Source organism: Notolepis coatsorum (assembly GCF_963971535.1).
Source record: "Notolepis coatsorum genome assembly, chromosome: 2".
Classification (NCBI taxonomy): Eukaryota; Metazoa; Chordata; class Actinopteri; order Aulopiformes; family Paralepididae; genus Notolepis; species Notolepis coatsorum.
The window spans coordinates 80064558-80082433 of NC_140166.1; positions in this window are offsets into that span (position 1 = coordinate 80064558).

Genomic DNA, 17876 nt, shown 5'->3' on the forward strand with positions numbered 1-17876 from the left:
GCAGAGCGCAGCAGACAGCCAAAAGTAAATTGGTAAAAAATCTATCAGGAACAAGAGAGGGTTGATAAGTAACGACTTGAAGTAGCGTTTACTCATGACTAAAAAGTTACGTAATGTTTTCTTACAGTCAAAAACGTAGAAGGTTCTACTTAAAGAAAGAATCACGCTTAAAGTATATTTTTGTGATTACGGTAAAAAGGTTTACTCATGACTAAAAAGTTACGTAATGTTTTCTTACAGTCAAAAACGTAGAAGGTTCTACTTAAAGAAAGAATCACGCTTAAAGTATATTTTTGTGATTACGGTAAAAAGGTTTACTCATGACTAAAAAGTTACGTAATGTTTTCTTACAGTCAAAAATGTAGAAGGTTCTACTTAAAGAAAGAATCACGCTTAAAGTATATTTTTGTGATTACGGTAAAAAGGTTTACTCATGACTAAAAAGTTACGTAATGTTTTCTTACAATCAAAAACGTAGAAGGTTCTACTTAAAGAAAGAATCACGCTTAAAGTATATTTTTGTGATTACGGTAAAAAGGTTTACTCATGACTAAAAAGTTACGTAATGTTTTCTTACAGTCAAAAACGTAGAAGGTTCTACTTAAAGAAAGAATCACGCTTAAAGTATATTTTTGTGATTACGGTAAAAAGGTTTACTCATGACTAAAAAGTTACGTAATGTTTTCTTACAGTCAAAAACGTAGAAGGTTCTACTTAAAGAAAGAATCACGCTTAAAGTATATTTTTGTGATTACGGTAAAAAGGTTTACTCATGACTAAAAAGTTACGTAATGTTTTCTTACAGTCAAAAACGTAGAAGGTTCTACTTAAAGAAAGAATCACGCTTAAAGTATATTTTTGTGATTACGGTAAAAAGGTTTACTCATGACTAAAAAGTTACGTAATGTTTTCTTACAGTCAAAAACGTAGAAGGTTCTACTTAAAGAAAGAATCACGCTTAAAGTATATTTTTGTGATTACGGTAAAAAGGTTTACTCATGACTAAAAAGTTACGTAATGTTTTCTTACAGTCAAAAACGTAGAAGGTTCTACTTAAAGAAAGAATCACGCTTAAAGTATATTTTGTGATTACGGTAAAAAGGTTTACTCATGACTTGAAGTAACTAAATGCTTACTTAAAGTCAGAACTTAAGTAGAAAAAACTCTACTTTGTGAATAGCAGGCTGAAATAGCCATTGCGAATAGCAGGCTGAAATAGCCATAGCGAATAGCAGGCTGAAATAGCCATTGCGAATAGGAGCGAATAGCAGGCTGAAATAGCCATTGCGAGCAGGAGCGAATAGCAGGCTAACTAGCCATTGCTAACAGGACGAGGCTACTCACATGAACAGACAGGTATATGATAACCTTGGACATGCCGGAAGTAAGAGGATGTTGGTATACCTGAGAACTAACAACATTCTCATACCTAAAGCCAAACAAAGAGCGATAACAGTCCGAAAGGCCTGTGAACAATGTGCGCTGGTAAAGGTGCGCTGGTAAAGGGACAAAACCTGAACCAGTGCCACACTCTTAGACGGGGGGGGGGGCTGTCCCCCGGAGTCAGCGAACGACGCAGCGGATGGCAAGAAGGAATATACTGACTCAGGTCAGAAATCGGAACTGGAGGAAGACCGGGATAGGTCAAGCTCCAGAGCATCCTCAAGGTCCTCATCTAGACCTCCCAGACCTCCCAGACCTCCCAGACCTCCTAGACCTCCCAGACCGGACAGAGAGACATCGGCCTGGACCCAGGTTACAGGGCGACGAGAGCCCTGAATGGACCTGAAAGAGAGAAAAGAAATGAGTCCTCTGTGGACTGTATCTGTGATGTCCTGCGAGGCCTACGGACAGGGTCACACGATAGGTCAAGCTCCAGAGCATCCTCAAGGTCCTCATCTAGACCTCCCAGACCTCCCAGACCTCCTAGACCTCCCAGACCGGACAGAGAGACATCGGCCTGGACCCAGGTTACAGGGCGACGAGAGCCCTGAATGGACCTGAAAGAGAGAAAAGAAATGAGTCCTCTGTGGACTGTATCTGTGATGTCCTGCGAGGCCTACGGACAGGGTCACAAGACCAGGCCAACCACACTTCAATAGAGGACTGCTGCTACAATTCTCGGGGACCCGTGGGGGTCGCCCGAGAAGTGACAAATCAACCTACCTCAAACTATGGAAGAGATCCAAGAGGTCAGAGGGGGCGACCCCAAGATGACCAAGATGACCAAGATGACCAAGGTGACCAAGATGACCAAGATGACCAAGATGACCAAGACGACAACAGCCTGGGTGCATCGGCCGGGAACAACAGATGCAAGTCTTCCCGCCGGATACCAAGCAACAACGTGACCCCTATCCTGTCGAGCCGTCCAGCCAGGGAACAACAGATGCAAGTCTTCCCGCCGGCTACCAGGGTAACAAGGTACCGAGATGGCAGAGGGGGTGTGGAGAGTCACAGCCACGTGACCCCACAATCGCCATCTCGTCCCCCAGTACAGACGCTATTAAGACAATGGAAAATGACCGGCCAGGATGACAGAGTGGGTGTGAAGTGCCACAGAACAAGTGACACTTTTTGACAATGACATCCTGAGTCGTTACAATATAGCCCTATATACCTATTTTTCACATGTAATCATATGCTTCATTTTTCAATTATTCAATTGACGATGGACAATGACCTCACAGGATGGCAGAGTGGGTGTAAAGTGTCACAAAACAAGTGACACCTTTTGAAATAGACATCCTGATTCGTTCCAATACAGCCCTATATACCTATTTTTCACATGTAATCATATGCTTCATTTTTCAATTATTCAATTGACGATGGACAATGACCTCACAGGATGGCAGAGTGGGTGTGAAGTGTCACAAAACAAGCGACACTTTTGGACAATGACATCCTGAGTCGTTCCTATGTGACCAGTATAAATCTTTAAACTGAACTCTGGAAAAATAGCTCTATGATGGCTCTACTTATAAAAAAATGGAACTGAACCTTTAATATCTCCATAAGAGGGGTCTGTTCTCCACAGTTCTTCACAGGCAAAAGGGAGGCAACCTGCGGAATGTGGGCCCCAGCAAAGGAGAGAGAGAGCTGTAAGATGTTAACCCTTTCAGACGGGAAGGGGATTAAGGGTTGAGGGTTGAAAGACGGAGTCCGGAAACTTTTGAGGAGATCTTAAAAAAGAAACTATATAACAATTAAATGTTTAATGTGTACAGTAAAAGTTTTCAAAATGGCATGCTTATAATTGACTGTCAGTAGAGAATAATACTAAAAGAATAATGTGTAAAAACTGTTTGTCTGGAGGGATTCTTTAAGAGATACTATGGAGGGCCTCGTGCATGGTACGATGTCACGTGGTCACCACAGACAAAGCCGTTGTCTGTTTTGAAGGAAAAAGGGACTTTCTGTTACTTAAAAACCACTAGGTAACTAGCAGTAACGATAGTACAAAGAAGGAGGAGTCCATAACGAATTATGTATTGTATGTTGGTTTGCTAAACAGAAATGACGACCCTGTGACATCACTGTGTTTAGACCAATCAGAAATACGGTACAATGTCAAATAAAAGAGACGGTTGCCGATTCAAGAGGCAGACTTTTTTGAGAGATGAGAAGAATGGTGCTTGACACTGGGCACAAGCCGTGCATGATGAGATGTTCTGTTTTCTGCTTATTTTAAACTGAATTGGAAATTTTCCACTTCAGTCTCTTCTTGTAACTAGCTTTTTCTAATTAAAATTACCTCTTTATAAATAACCTTTGTATCCTTTCTTCTGACCAGACGACCGGGTAAGCATGAAATGTGTTTTGCCTTGTAACTTCACCCCATGCATTTTTTGATTAATGATGTAAAAACTTTAGAAGTGGGGCTTTATCCATACGGAGGCCTAAAGAGAAATATGTCAACCACGCGGTCCAGTACTGTGCCTGATTTATGATGTAAAAAACCTCCTGAGTAAGGCTTTAGCCAGACGGAGTATTAATGATGTAAAAACTTTAGAAGTAGGGCTTTATCCATACGGAGGCCTAAAGAGAAATATGTCAACCACGCGGTAGAAGGAGACATATGATTATGCATTAAGGCAAAATAGAATAAGTGGCTTTATCCCTAGCTCAGGCCTAAAGAGAGAAATATATATCAAGTAATGCCATATAGTGATAATACGTGTACTGTATCATGGGATTATCAAGTAAAGCCATACAGTGATAATATGTGTAAGTGGCTTTATCCCTAGCTATAATGGGATTATCAAGTAAAGCCATATAGTGATAATACGTGTAACGGATAAGGGAAATGGACCTCATCTGAATAAAGAGAGTCCTTCCCAGTGCAAATAAAATAAAAGATTCCGCAACTTCAATCACTCGACCTAAGGTCGATGACTGACGGGGGTCGGAACGGTGCATTCGCTATCTCTTGTCGGTCAGTGGTAACAACAACATTTTGTAGACTCATTTGGTTCTGCATGTCAACCACCTCGCAGGACGCTGTTTGATGTCAAGATGAGCAGACCAATGAGTTATGAAGTTATCGATCTGACCTAAGACCTAGCGTGGGCATTCAACAGTGTGTGTGTGTGTTCTCTGATATTTCAGCAAACATCCCCGATGTTGTTGTTGTTAATGAGAATAACAGAGAGTGTAACGGCAATTTTTCCTTTCCAATGTCCTGCTTTCTCTTGCCCGTTACTTTCACAGGTATGATAGGGAGTGATCTTACGCAGTAGACACAGAAATGATGGATGTCCAGTTGTGATTCCAGGTTTAGGGGTGTTTATTGCTGAAGTTGCAGTTGTACATTACAGTTTTTCTCAATTGCTTTGGTGCATTTCTCTGATCAGAATTAAAGTTCTCATAACTGTTAGTGCATTTCTCAAAACAATTAGTACAAACTGCAAAACCTAGTTGATAACCTGCAGAAGCGTGTCACTTGCTCAAAATGGACAGTTCATTCCTCAAAAGCAAGTATTCATGTCAATGAAAGTGTCACTGTCATCAAAATGAAAAGTCCTGACACCATTGTTTATGAACAAGATAGTCAAATGGCTTTGTCATGTTTTCATTATGACAGATCACTCTGTAAGTGTTTTCCAATGCAAAAAAGTCAGATATTGGTGACACTGCTCAAGACAGCACTATACACTATTTGCACAGCCATTTGAAATCTACAGTTACATATTACTGTACACACTGTACACATTGTAATATTCCCTCCTTGTTGGTCTGGGACATCAATGGTTGCTCTCTGTCCAATGGGATTTCTTCCACGCGGTCTACCTTTTGCCAGATTGAAACCCGCCTCGTCAATGTATAATGTGTGCAGCGGTTCCCTGGTACATGCTTTATCCCAGAAGAGAGAGAGAGATAAAAACTATAAACTTTTCCTGTGTAACATAATGCATTTTGGACAACATATTGTACAGTATGAACTGTCATGTAAGTGTACTGCATGGCACTACACAAAGTAACCAGTTTACAGCACTGAACATTAGAGTATGCATAGAACACATAAATGTTTTACTTGTGCATACTGATGGCGGATCTCCTTCACTCTGTTCCAGTCAAATGGCTACTCATTTGTCAATTGTACTACAATTGTTTCATGCACATTTAATTTCCACTGAGCACTCTGTCAATTGTAGCGATTGAAACGGATTCAATATTCCCAAAGACATTGTCATCCTCTATAACAGCGCTTTGTATCTCTGTCAACCTTATGGCATTGTTTGCAATCACCATTGCACAAATGGCTTCCTCTTGTTGCGGAGTAAAAAGGGGCCCTCTTCCACCTCTGCGAGGTTGTCTTGCAATCCTATGTGGTGCAGAGTAAAATTACAGCAATGTACAGCAAACATGAGATATACTGCTTTACAGTAACCCATATTACTGTAGTGTACAATAACAGAGCTTCCCACTTGTAAAATAATGCAGTACAGTACCATACTGTAAATATGGCAAATATTTACTGTAACACTACTGTACACTACAATACAGTAAATCTGTGCTGCAGTAAAGCTGTCTAAATGTAAAATGTAAAAAGTAACAAGTTCTTGTCCCACTGCAAGCTTCATGTATGACACAATGGCAGTAGTGCAGTGCAGATTGTTTAGTGCTGAATTACTGTCCAGTATACACACCTGCTCTCCCGACGAAATGTTTGAATACAGTAATTTAATTTACAGTGGTTCTCTCAACATTTGGCTGCACCCTTTGACCAGCCTCAGCCATTGTGAGGCCGTGATTGATAGATTTTGACAACTAGTTCAACATTTTTGTATGTAATGACTCAATCAATGAAATGAGGACTATTAGTTTTATAGGGAATGACTATTCAGCAGTCATAAGTATAGTTAATTTTGACTGACATGACATAAGCAAATGATAATGTTATAAAACAGCAGAAAATTGTATGAAAGCAATTGATGCATGTCCAAAAGCATTTGCAATTTGTTCGGAGGAATGAGAAACTGCTACTATGATGTGCACAAATGACAAAATGTTGTGGAGGTTGAACTAACAGTTATGAGAACTTTAATTCTGATCAGAGAAATGCACCAAAGCAATTGAGAAAAACTGTAAATTTATTGCCAGAGTGGGTTCTGTAGGAATTATATGGTATTCTATATTTATTTGTTATTTCTTGGCTTCTGGTTGCTGAGCTGCTGAGCTTCTGTTACTGAGCTACTGTTACTGAGCTACTGTTACTGAGCTACTGGTAAGAACGGTGTGCTCCTCACTACCTGTGTCCTAGTTGATTACTGCACCTGTGACCCTAAATACCTAACCAGTGCTGTCAAATCTAAAACCTGCCACCTGGTGTCCAATAATAATATTACAAATAATAAAATAATATGCCACCATCATCATGGCTCCTACATACCGGCCCCTAATTGTCTAAAGTGTAATGACAATTAATACTAAAATCATATTCAGGGAGCCATATTCAAAATTTATAATTTACAATTTTCTTTTTCTTTTTTTTTTTACAATTTCATTGCCAATTTCTGAAGAAAATACATAAAATAAAAAATCTTCTTCAAACTTAGGTACTAAAAGCCTGTTCCTGTAGGCATACTGTACATGCCGTAAGCCTGTTCCTATAGGCATGTTGTGCATGTTGAAAGCCTGTTCCTGTAGGCATATTGTACATGTTGAAAGCCTGTTCCTGTAGGCATTACTCCGCTTCTTTACACTTCAGTCTCTTCGAGCAGACATATCGTCGTTATTGGTCTGGTCCTCTGATCCATATTTTGCAGCTTAAGAAGCGGTCTGCAGTTGATGCTGAATCTGCAGGAGTTTCCTTTGTGCTCACATATCTCCATCATTATATGTCAGTAGCATCCCTTATAAAAAGAGATCCTGTTTGCTACAAATGTTTGAAAACGTTTTTAGTTTCATTGTTTATGTACTTAAGCACTGTAGTGCTATCTAGAAAATGGATTTGTCCAGTGGTAGCTGCACTATCTTCTTTTGTACTTGTGTTTTCCTTCTTTCCTTTATCAGACCCCTCTGTGTTGGTCAGATTGTCTTCCTTTCGAGGAATTCCTTCTATTTTTCCTGACTCAGAATCCCTGACAGGAGTGTCACTCTTTGTTGGTAGTTTGTCATCTTTTTTAGAAGTGTTATCATCCACAGGCGGTCAGGTGGCGTAGCGGAGATTGTGTTTGTCACCAACGACGGAGACGCTGGATTCGCCTATTCGAATCCAGCTACCGGCGTTGTCACCAGCTTGGCTGGCCGTTCACACTAATACAATTGTCCCCTCAACACCCTCTCGATGTCCAAGCTCCTGTAGCTCACATGCCCTGTTCCTCCATCTTTCTCTGATCTTGTATGGTAGTTTCATAAGGATGGTCCTCATGTTTGACACAACATTCATCTCCTCCATATAGGCTAGATTTTCCATTGCATTGCAACAGCCTCTGAGGAAGAGAGAGCATGCCTGCAATTCTTTCACATCCTCCTGCTTGATTGCTGCCCAAGCAAAGGCCTTTTCCATGTATGCTGTTGCAATTTTGTGCTCATTCCCAAAATGCTCTTTGAGCAGATGTCTTGCCCTCTGATAGCCCTGTGATGGAGGCAGATGTTGGCAGCTGCGGACCAGGTTTTTTGGATGTCCTCTTGTATATTGCTCTAGGAAGTGTAAGCAGTCACTGTCATCAGTTCTTTTCTCCACTCCTCCCTCAAATGCACTGATAAAACCTTCATATTTTAATGGATCACCATCATACACAGGAATGTCTCTTGGTGGTAGAGTGGAATACAGATTTTGCTTAACCAGCAAAGCAGTTATGTCATTCTGTCTTTGTAGCACATTGCAAATATCACCGGCAGGGGGTGTAGTATGAATGACATGACCTTGTGGCTCCTTTTCCAAATTAACCTGTATATTTTTTGTTTGAACATGTTGGCTGGGGAGAGAAAATTGCATTAGAGGAGTCATATAATGAGCTTTGGCAGGTTTTTCACAAATAGGCTGTTAAGGCCTCACAACCTGTGGCAGGGAGGGAGGCTTTGTTTCCCCTTTAGCAGCAGCAGGTCCTTTTTGCAAGTCTGAGCTCCTCCCACTTGACACTCTTGAACTGTTCCGTGATCCCATTGTTTCCAGTACATGGGCCTTTAGTCCAGTCATTATATGAAAAAACCTAGGACAAATTGCAACAGTAGCAAACTCAACTGATTTTGTATCCTCATTATGTCCTTAGTGAGGGAAAAAAAGTCCCAAGGAATCCCATCATGGGAAAGTTTTGAAAACGACCTATATATATTCATATTGAAAAGTTATAACATAGTGGTGAATGGGGTTCAAAATTTTACTTTTAGATATCACTATAAAAACTCACAAGCTGATTACACACACAAAGACAAGAAAAAAAGTCAATCACAACTTCATTGAATTATTCTGTTTACTCATGCAAATCACACATTATCTTATTTGATATGCACCAATTAGCATACACGCCAGAACTAATCAAAACATTTGATAAAGACATTTTTTTCTTCTTGGAATATTAGTAGATAGGCTCTGTGGAGCTCAGTCCACGAGGATGGGGCTCAAGGGTTTATGTCCGTGGGGATAGGTCCATGGAGATGGGGGCTCTGGTGTCTTGGCAGGGCAGGAGATAAGGCTGAGGGATGAACAGGAGACGGTTAGTAAGGACAGAGAAAAAAATAAGGTAAAGTACAAAAATGGCTAGACTGGTCAAATAATTAAATCACTTACACAATACAACACTACACAATCTAATCTTCATCCTCATCACAGGCCATCTGTTTTGAGTTCATGCAGCTGGATCCTCTGCAGTGTCCACAGGCCGGACTGCACTCCATGGTGTTTCTTTTGCAACTGCATCTTAGGGTGCTGCAATCAGACTGGCAGTTGCATCTTATGACCCTCAAGAGCTTCTCAGGTGCAGGGGGTAGGGTGGTCTTGACTGGCACAAATCCCTCGCCAGACTTGAGCCAACCCCAGTCCGTCGGACTACGTTCGTCTGTAAGAAAAGATGCACTTTGTCATTCATCATGAGTATTTGGTACTGTCCGAGCAGGAATGAGACACAAGATTATTGTTATATTGACACACTTAAATGTAGGTATATACATGATCAGTGCAAGAACAGTAAAAATGAAAATGTACCGGAGGCTGATGCCTTCCATTCCTGTACTTGTAGGTACACTCTCAGGCTGTGGTATTTTGCTGCCCCTGATGTAGGTGGTAAGGCCTGTGGCTCAATATGAGTGGAGCTTGATGCCACTTTCTCACAGAACCGATGGTATCGGAGGGAGTCCAGGGTGTCTGCTGGCTTGCCATTGTACAGTATCACCAAGGCTTTCTCTCCTGCCCTTGCTACATCATCTTTAGAAGATGAACTGTCAAAGAAGACGTTGGCTTGCTCTCGAAACATGGCACTCTCTTTGAATTTTTTTAAGGAGGCTCCCTTCCCTCCCTGTACTTGAGCTTCGTGTACGTCTCTCTCTGCCTGTACTTGGTTCTGTGTTTTTTGGGCTGGTATATGTAGTTATCTCTGGTCGTCTGGTGTAAGTACGGCGACATTCTTTGTGAACTTTATCACCAGGTACTGAGGTTATGCTGTCTCCCCTCGTTACACTGGCCTCGTTTATAGACACACATCCCTTCTCTCCGAGTGTTGATACTAATGACCCTCTTCCACCAACACCTTGCCTACAAATGACACATTGTTCATTTGCCTCCATTACCTGGAAATGGATAAAATAAATGTACAAAATTAACAATGTTTGTAATACCTGTTAACTTTAATGTCAATATTAGGTCAGAGCTACAAACATAAAACATATCCTTCATGTAGTTGTTGACATTAACTTCAGCTGAGCACTTACTTGAACTTCACACATCCATGTTAGGAACTGAGCCTCCTCCTACCTCAAAATTTGAACGCGTCACAATCTCTGAAAGACAGTGTCGTCAGTGATCCTGCCAGCAATCAAGTAGGTGTCATAGGGGTAACAAAACATTGAAAAAAAACACATTTCCCATGATGGGATTCCTTGGGACTTTTTTTCTCTCACTAAAGACATATTGAGGATACAAAATCAGTTGAGTTTGCTAATGTTGCAATTTGTCCTAGGTTTAGCCTAATTCTGGCCTATAATGACTGGACTACTTTGCATTTGCTGCTGCCAGCTGTGTTTCCATTTCCAGTTGCTCTTTTTCTCTTCTCAGTTGTTCCTGTTGCATTCTGAGTTGTTCTTGTTGTAGAAGGGTGGATTATCCCTGCTTGTGGGAGTAGTAGTACACAGACACTGGGTAGTAGGATACTATAGTATTGGACCTATATGTACCCCCGTCTTTGGCCCGTAACGTCGTTCTGGAGGGCTTGCAGCTGGAGTGGATGGGGCCCAGGATTTACTAACCTGGGGACTGGTACTTTGGTCTCCCTCGCCTTCCAAGGCGGTCAGCAGTAGCTCCCCACACACCCTCACTCCCTCAGTACCTCTGACAGCCCTCCCACACCCAGTGACTGTCAGTTCAATAGTATTATTGGGCTTCCCTTTAAGCAGTACCCTTCCTTGACCACCTGTATAGACCCTTCAAATGCTATTCTGTAAATGGGGTGTAAGGGTTAAATAATTATGCAGTCACAATATTTACCCAGAGGTTAGAATAGCAAATGGAACTTGAAGAAACAGACACACACAATGATCCCGATTATGTCTACTTTACTGAAGCCTGGGCATGTTATCCATTACAATGTTATTCCTTAATACATGGCACCGGGTGCTCTTGTTATCATAATGTAGGGGAAGCTCTTCCCACCATAGGCACGAGTGCTCAATACATTAACACACCCCGCTTGTACTAGGGGAACCCAGGAATAAAATGTAGACACGTTGGGAATTCAAGAACCAAATAATCAAATAAACAAATAACAAAATAAAGTAAATGTGGGCCCACGTTACCAAAAGAAAACCTAACCTAAGCCGGCTTAAATAGTTCGGGGTACCCCTTAGACACTGGTTGTTAGCATTCACTTCAATGGACGTTGCTGTTGATACACGTGGTACTGTTAGTACTTAGCCAAGATGGCGGACCCACTCATGTCACCGCTCGTCCGGGTGACAAGATGGCGTCGGCGATCCCGCGAGCACAGCCAGCAGGCTGGGCGGACAGCAGGCAGTGGTTAGCTGGAGGAGCGTGCTGTATGGCGTCCTCTGCTGGTGGGAAGAGGCGTCCTCTGTACCGTCTGGGAAACGTCCACCGCTGCTGTTGCTGGCTTGCTTCTGTCGCGCAAGCTAATACTTTGGCTACCCTAAACACAGCTAAGCTTTGGGTCTCGACGCACCCTCCTGCTATATCGGTTACACTGCTAACGCAACGTGGCTGGCTATACCACCGGTCTCTTCAGCGCCGCGCGCCCGGTAGTCTACTCAAGTCAGACGGAGCCGTTAGCAGCATACTACTATACCGCACACAGTAACTACTATAACCCGATAACGTTAGACGTTAGTCTCGTTAGCTCTAGACGTTAGTCCTTTGGTTCGGTTTCTCTTACTCACACACTATCGCTGATACTTCTAGGATAACCCGTCACTAGCAAGTATTTCTCATCACCCGCCGCTCGCTCCGACGGGGCTCTCCTTCGTTAACTTCTTCAACGGGGCTATTCCAAAGCACACGCCCGTTGTGGCTGCGACCGTTCGCGGCCAAGTCCAATGCCGAAGAGAGCTTCCTGCTCACCTTGCCTCCAGGTAACTCCCTCTTCCTCGTTGCTTGCTTCTCTCCACTGCTCCACCTGCCACCACTGCCACTCCGCCCCCTGCTGGCAACCTCCACTGGTCCCACTCCAGGACCGCTCCAGAAAGGGAAAAAGGGCTCAATGTTATTGTTAGTAGTCCATACTGAAGCCGGAGAAGAGTAGCGCCTCACCTCGTCGTTAGACTGGGCGAGCTATCCAAAGGAACACTGTTAGGCTATCCAAAGGAACACTGTAAATCACACGTTATACACACACAGGGAAAATAACAGTTAGTTAGCACTACTGAATACTTTGTAGAATATTCAGGCTGCTACATTTCCCCCCACTTTAAACTTGCCAAGTCCTCTGCAAGTTACTCAATGAAACCAGTTTAATGACATGAAAACGGTCCTTAGACCCACAGTTTCACACAATGTTCCATTAGTTTCACACACTTGACAGCCTGACAGAAGAGGGCCTGAGGAGAGAGAGCCCCACAGGAGGGAGCCTGACAGGAGAGAGTCCGACAGGAGGGGGTCCAAAAGGAGAGAAGCCGACCAGAGGGGGCCTGAACAGAGAGGGCCCGAAAGGAGGGGGCCTGAGAGGAGAGAGCGTGACGGGGTAGACCGGGATCTCCAGAGACAGAACTACCACAGAGGTTTCCGACCTCTTTGTCATGCCTAACGGGGCGTCGGCCTCCCGGCTGACCCTGCCGGGTTGGTGGTGGACTACCACAACGTGGCTAAGGGCGACATCTTCGGAGTCGGGGCGATAACTACGAGCGAGGCGCATCCCCTTCATCCCGTGGAAGAGACCGTCCACTCCGCCGAGCACATTCATCCCCAGAAGTCCCTGGACCGCGTCTCTCGCGAGTCCTCGGAGGGGGTCGTCCTTGACGATGAAGATACACTTGTCTGTGAACGTCATCTCCAGACACTTCACCTCTGCGTACAGGCACCCCACCACAGGGATCTCCAAACCGTTGGCGGCTGTGAGGGTGATCCAGTCGGCGGAGGTCAGCCGCCGCTTTGGAAAGTTCTGCTTGAAATGGCTTTCTGACACCGTCGTCACCTCGGCTCCGGTGTCGACCAGGCAACGGGTATCCATGCCATCTATGCGTACATGCGGATTCACGGCCCTCCTTGCTGAGGGCGGCTTGTGTCTGTTCCAGGGCCAGGGCCTGGCGGTCTAGGAGACCTGCTTGCTGATGAGCTCTGTCCTCCAGGGCCCTCACTTGGGCGGTCAGCTCCTCCATGGCCTCCGTGCCCTCCTTCTTTACTTCGGTGGCGGCCTCTGAGCTGTCTCTTTGCTCCCGCAGAGCCTCCTGAACGTACTGCTTCTCTTGGAGCGCCTGCTCGGTCAACTCCTTCACTGTGTCGGCCAGCTGCTTTAGGAGTGCCGCCTGCGTCCGATACTTCTCCTGCAGCTCCTCGAACTTCGCCGCCATCTCCTGTGCGGCGCGGGTCCCTTTGTCGGACGTCATGATCTGTCTACTGGTCTGTCAAGGAAGTGGAGTAGGATGTTGATCCTGTTCGTGACGCCAAATGTAGAAGGGTGGATTATCCCTGCTTGTGGGAGTAGTAGTAGACAGACACTGGGTAGTAGGATACTATAGTATTGGACCTATATGTACCCCCGTCTTTGGCCCGGAACATTGTTCTGGAGGGCTTGCAGCTGGAGTGGATGGGGCCCAGGATTTACTAACCTGGGGACTGGTACTCTGGTCTCCCTCGCCTTCCAAGGCGGTCAGCAGTAGCTCCCCACACACCCTCATTCGCTCAGTACCTCCGACAGCCTCCCACACCCAGTGACTGTCAGTTCAATAGTATTATTGGGCTTCCCTTTAAGCAGTACCCTTCCTTGACCACCTGTATAGACCCTTCAAATGCTATTCTGTAAATGGGGTGTAAGGGTTAAATAATTATGCAGTCACAATATTTACCCAGAAGTTAGAATAGCAAATGGAACTTGAAGAAACAGACACACACAATGATCCCGATTATGTCTACTTTACTGAAGCCTGGGCATGTTATCCATTACAATGTTATTCCTTAATACATGGCACCGGGTGCTCTTGTTATCATAATGTAGGGGAAGCTCTTCCCACCATAGGCACCGAGTGCTCAATACATTAACACACCCCGCTTGTACTAGGGGAACCCAGGCATAAAATGTAGACACGTTGGGAATTCAAGAACCAAATAATCAAATAAACAAATAACAAAATAAAACCAAGTAAATGTGGGCCCACGTTACCAAAGGAAAACCTAACCTAAGCCAGCTTAAATTGTTCGGGGTACCCCTTAGACACTGGTTGTTAGCGTTCACTTTAATGGATGTTGCTGTTGATACACGTGGTACTGTTAGTACTTAGCCAAGATGGCGGACCCACTCTTGTCACCACTCGTCCGGGTGACAAGATGGCGTTTACGATCCCGCGAGCACAGCCAGCAGGCTGGGCGGACAGCAGGCAGTGGTTAGCTGGAGGAGCGTGCTGTATGGCGTCCTCTGCTGGTGGGAAGAGGCATCCTCTGTACCGTCTGGGAAACGTCCACCGCTGCTGTTGCTGGCTTGCTTCTGTCGCGTGAGCTAATACTTTGGCTACCCTAAACACAGCTAAGCTTTGGGTCTCGACGCACCCTCCTGCTATATCAGTTACACTGCTAACGCAACGTGGCTGGCTATACCACCGGTCTCTTCAGCGCCGCGTGCCCGGTAGTCTACTCAAGTCAGATGGAGCCGTTAGCAGCATACTACTATACCGCACACAGTAACTACCATAACCCGATAACGTTAGACGTTAGTCTCGTTAGCTCTAGACGTTAGTCCTTTGGTTCGGTTTCTCTTACTCACACACTATCGCTGATACTTCTAGGATAACCCGTCACTAGCAAGTATTTCTCATCACCCGCCGCTCGCTCCGACGGGGCTCTCCTTCGTTAACTTCTTCAACAGGGCTATTCCAAAGCACACGCCCGTTGTGGCTGCGACCGTTCACGGCCAAGTCCAATGCCGAAGAGAGCTTCCTGCTCCCCTTGCCTCCAGGTAACTCCCTCTTCCTCGTTGCTTGCTTCTCTCCACTGCTCCACCTGCCACCACTGCCACTCCGCCCCCTGCTGGCAACCTCCACTGGTCCCACTCCAGGACCGCTCCAGAAAGGGAAAAAGGGCTCAATGTTATTGTTAGTAGTCCATACTGCAGCCGGAGAAGAGTAGCGCCTCACCTTGTCGTTAGACTGGGCGAGCTATCCAAAGGAACACTGTTAGGCTATCCAAAGGAACACTGTAAATCACACGTTATACACACACAGGGAAAGTAACAGTTAGTTAGCAGTGCACTACTGAATACTTTGTAGAATATTCAGGCTGCTACATTGTTGTACCTCTTTTTCTCTTCTCAGTTGTTCCTGTTGCATTCTGAGTTGTTCTTGTTGTACCTCATCTTCTCTTCTCAGTTGTTCCTGTTGCATTCTGAGTTGTTGTTGTTGTACCTCATCTTCTCTTCTCAGTTGTTCCTGTTGCATTCTGAGTTGTTCTTGTTGTGCCTCCAGTTTATGTTTTTTGTCTAAGGCAGCAACCTTTTCCATTAGGGCAGCCTTGTCGGCCTGAGCTCAAATACGAGCAGATGAGGTGGAAGATGTTTTTGATGCAATGGATTTGTGTGTGGATCTTGATTTTGAAGCATTTGATACACTGTCATGAGGTCCAATATCACTCAGTCTTTCACCTTCAGTAGTGACATGTGTTTCCTTTTCAACAGTGACATGTATTTGCTGTTCCACTTCTGATGTATACAGATGTACATCCTGTATAAAACCTTCTAGAAAGTAAATTTTTGGTTGAAACCATTCGTTTTGCCTTTCAATTTCCTCTTCCTGTAATGGTAAATTCATCAATGATGAATGACTTTCCTTGGCTTCATCACACAGAGTGGTTCATTCATTCAAATGGCGTTTTACTGCATTTGCATTTTCATCTGACTTCATGAGCCCTTTCAATACATCTCTTGACTTAGCAGCCTTTTTGACACACAAGCCTCTTGTCTTCTGAGAGTTTTCAACCAACATCTCCAAGCCTTTGGCTGTATACTTGCAAACTCGTTTTTCCCTTTCAGGATCCTGTCCAACATTGCCATCTTGCGGCTGAGCATCACTATTGCCACCAGACATGGTTCCTTCACAGATTTCCAACAGCTTAATTCACAACTCACCCAGTAGAGCTGCGCAGGTGTTTCCAATCACCTCAATCAGCCGCCACGTTGGCTGTGAAACAATCTGTCCTTCTGAAGCCTTTGATGATGTCCTAGTTTCACTCATAGCTGTAGAGCGTCGTTCTTACTTGAATGTAACGGCAATTTTTCCTTTCCAATGTCCTGCTTTCTCTTGCCCGTTACTTTCACAGGTATGATAGGGAGTGATCTTACGCAGTAGACACAGCAATGATGGATGTTCAGTTGTGATTCCAGGTTTAGGGGTGTTTATTGCTGAAGTTGCAGTTGTACACTAAATGTATTGCCAGAGTGGGTTCTATATGTGGGTTCTGTATTCTATATTTATTTGGTATTTCTTGGATTCTGGTTGCTGAGCTGCTGAGCTTCTGTTACTGAGCTACTGTTACTGAGCTACTGTTACTGAGCTACTGGTAAGAACGGTGTGCTCCTCACTACCTGTGTCCTAGTTGATTACTGCACCTGTGACCCTAAATACCTAACCAGTGCTGTCAAATCTAAAACCCGCCACCAGGTGTCCAATAATAATATTCGAAATAATAAAATAATATGCCACCATCATAATGGCTCCTACAGAGAGGTTCTCATCCTAGAAGTTGGTTGCCCGTTTGACTACAGTCTAGAGGAAGCCTTTACAACCAAAATGTTAAAATATCAACTGTTAGACCATACCATATCACAACTCGGCTACAACTATAAACTTTTAGTCTTCATATTTGGAAGCCTGGGTCATGTCCATAAGTTGGGTGTTAGAGGCCTTCAGATGGCCGGTCTTCCGAAGAGAAGAGCCAAACAATTAGCAAGATATTGCTCAGTGTCAGCAATTATTGGCAGCCGGGCAATTTGGAGAAGATGCTGCTATCTGTATCCATGAGCTGTGTGTTGATTGTCAGGTTCATCATCCATGTGTGTGTGTAACTTTGGTTGCCATTGTCAATTTGGGCACGATTGTATCAGAATAACCCACAATGTACAAGTGCACTGATAATATTTGTGTCCTTTAAACATTGTCTTTATATGGACATAAATAAAGATTCTAAATGTGTGAGTGTGTGTGTGTGTGTGTGTGTGTGTGTGTGTGTGTGTGTGTGTGTGTGTGTGTGTGTGTGTGTGTGTGTGTGTGTGTGTGTGTGTGTGTGTGTGTGTGTGTGTGTGTGTGTGTGTGTGTGTGCATGTCTGTCTCTACAAAAGTACAAGATAAGATATTCCCTTATGGGGAAATCGGGCATCATAGCAGCATGGGGAGGGGGGAGGGGAGGTACAGGTACGGGCAGGGTAATAGTAGAAATACATAGATATAGGCAATAAAATTATAGTAAAGATAAAAAATAAGTAGTGTAAACAATATAATTAACTCTGAATATTAGAATATGAGCAAGTAAACAGTGTAATCAAAGGTGCAGATGAAGGTCTGTATGCCCT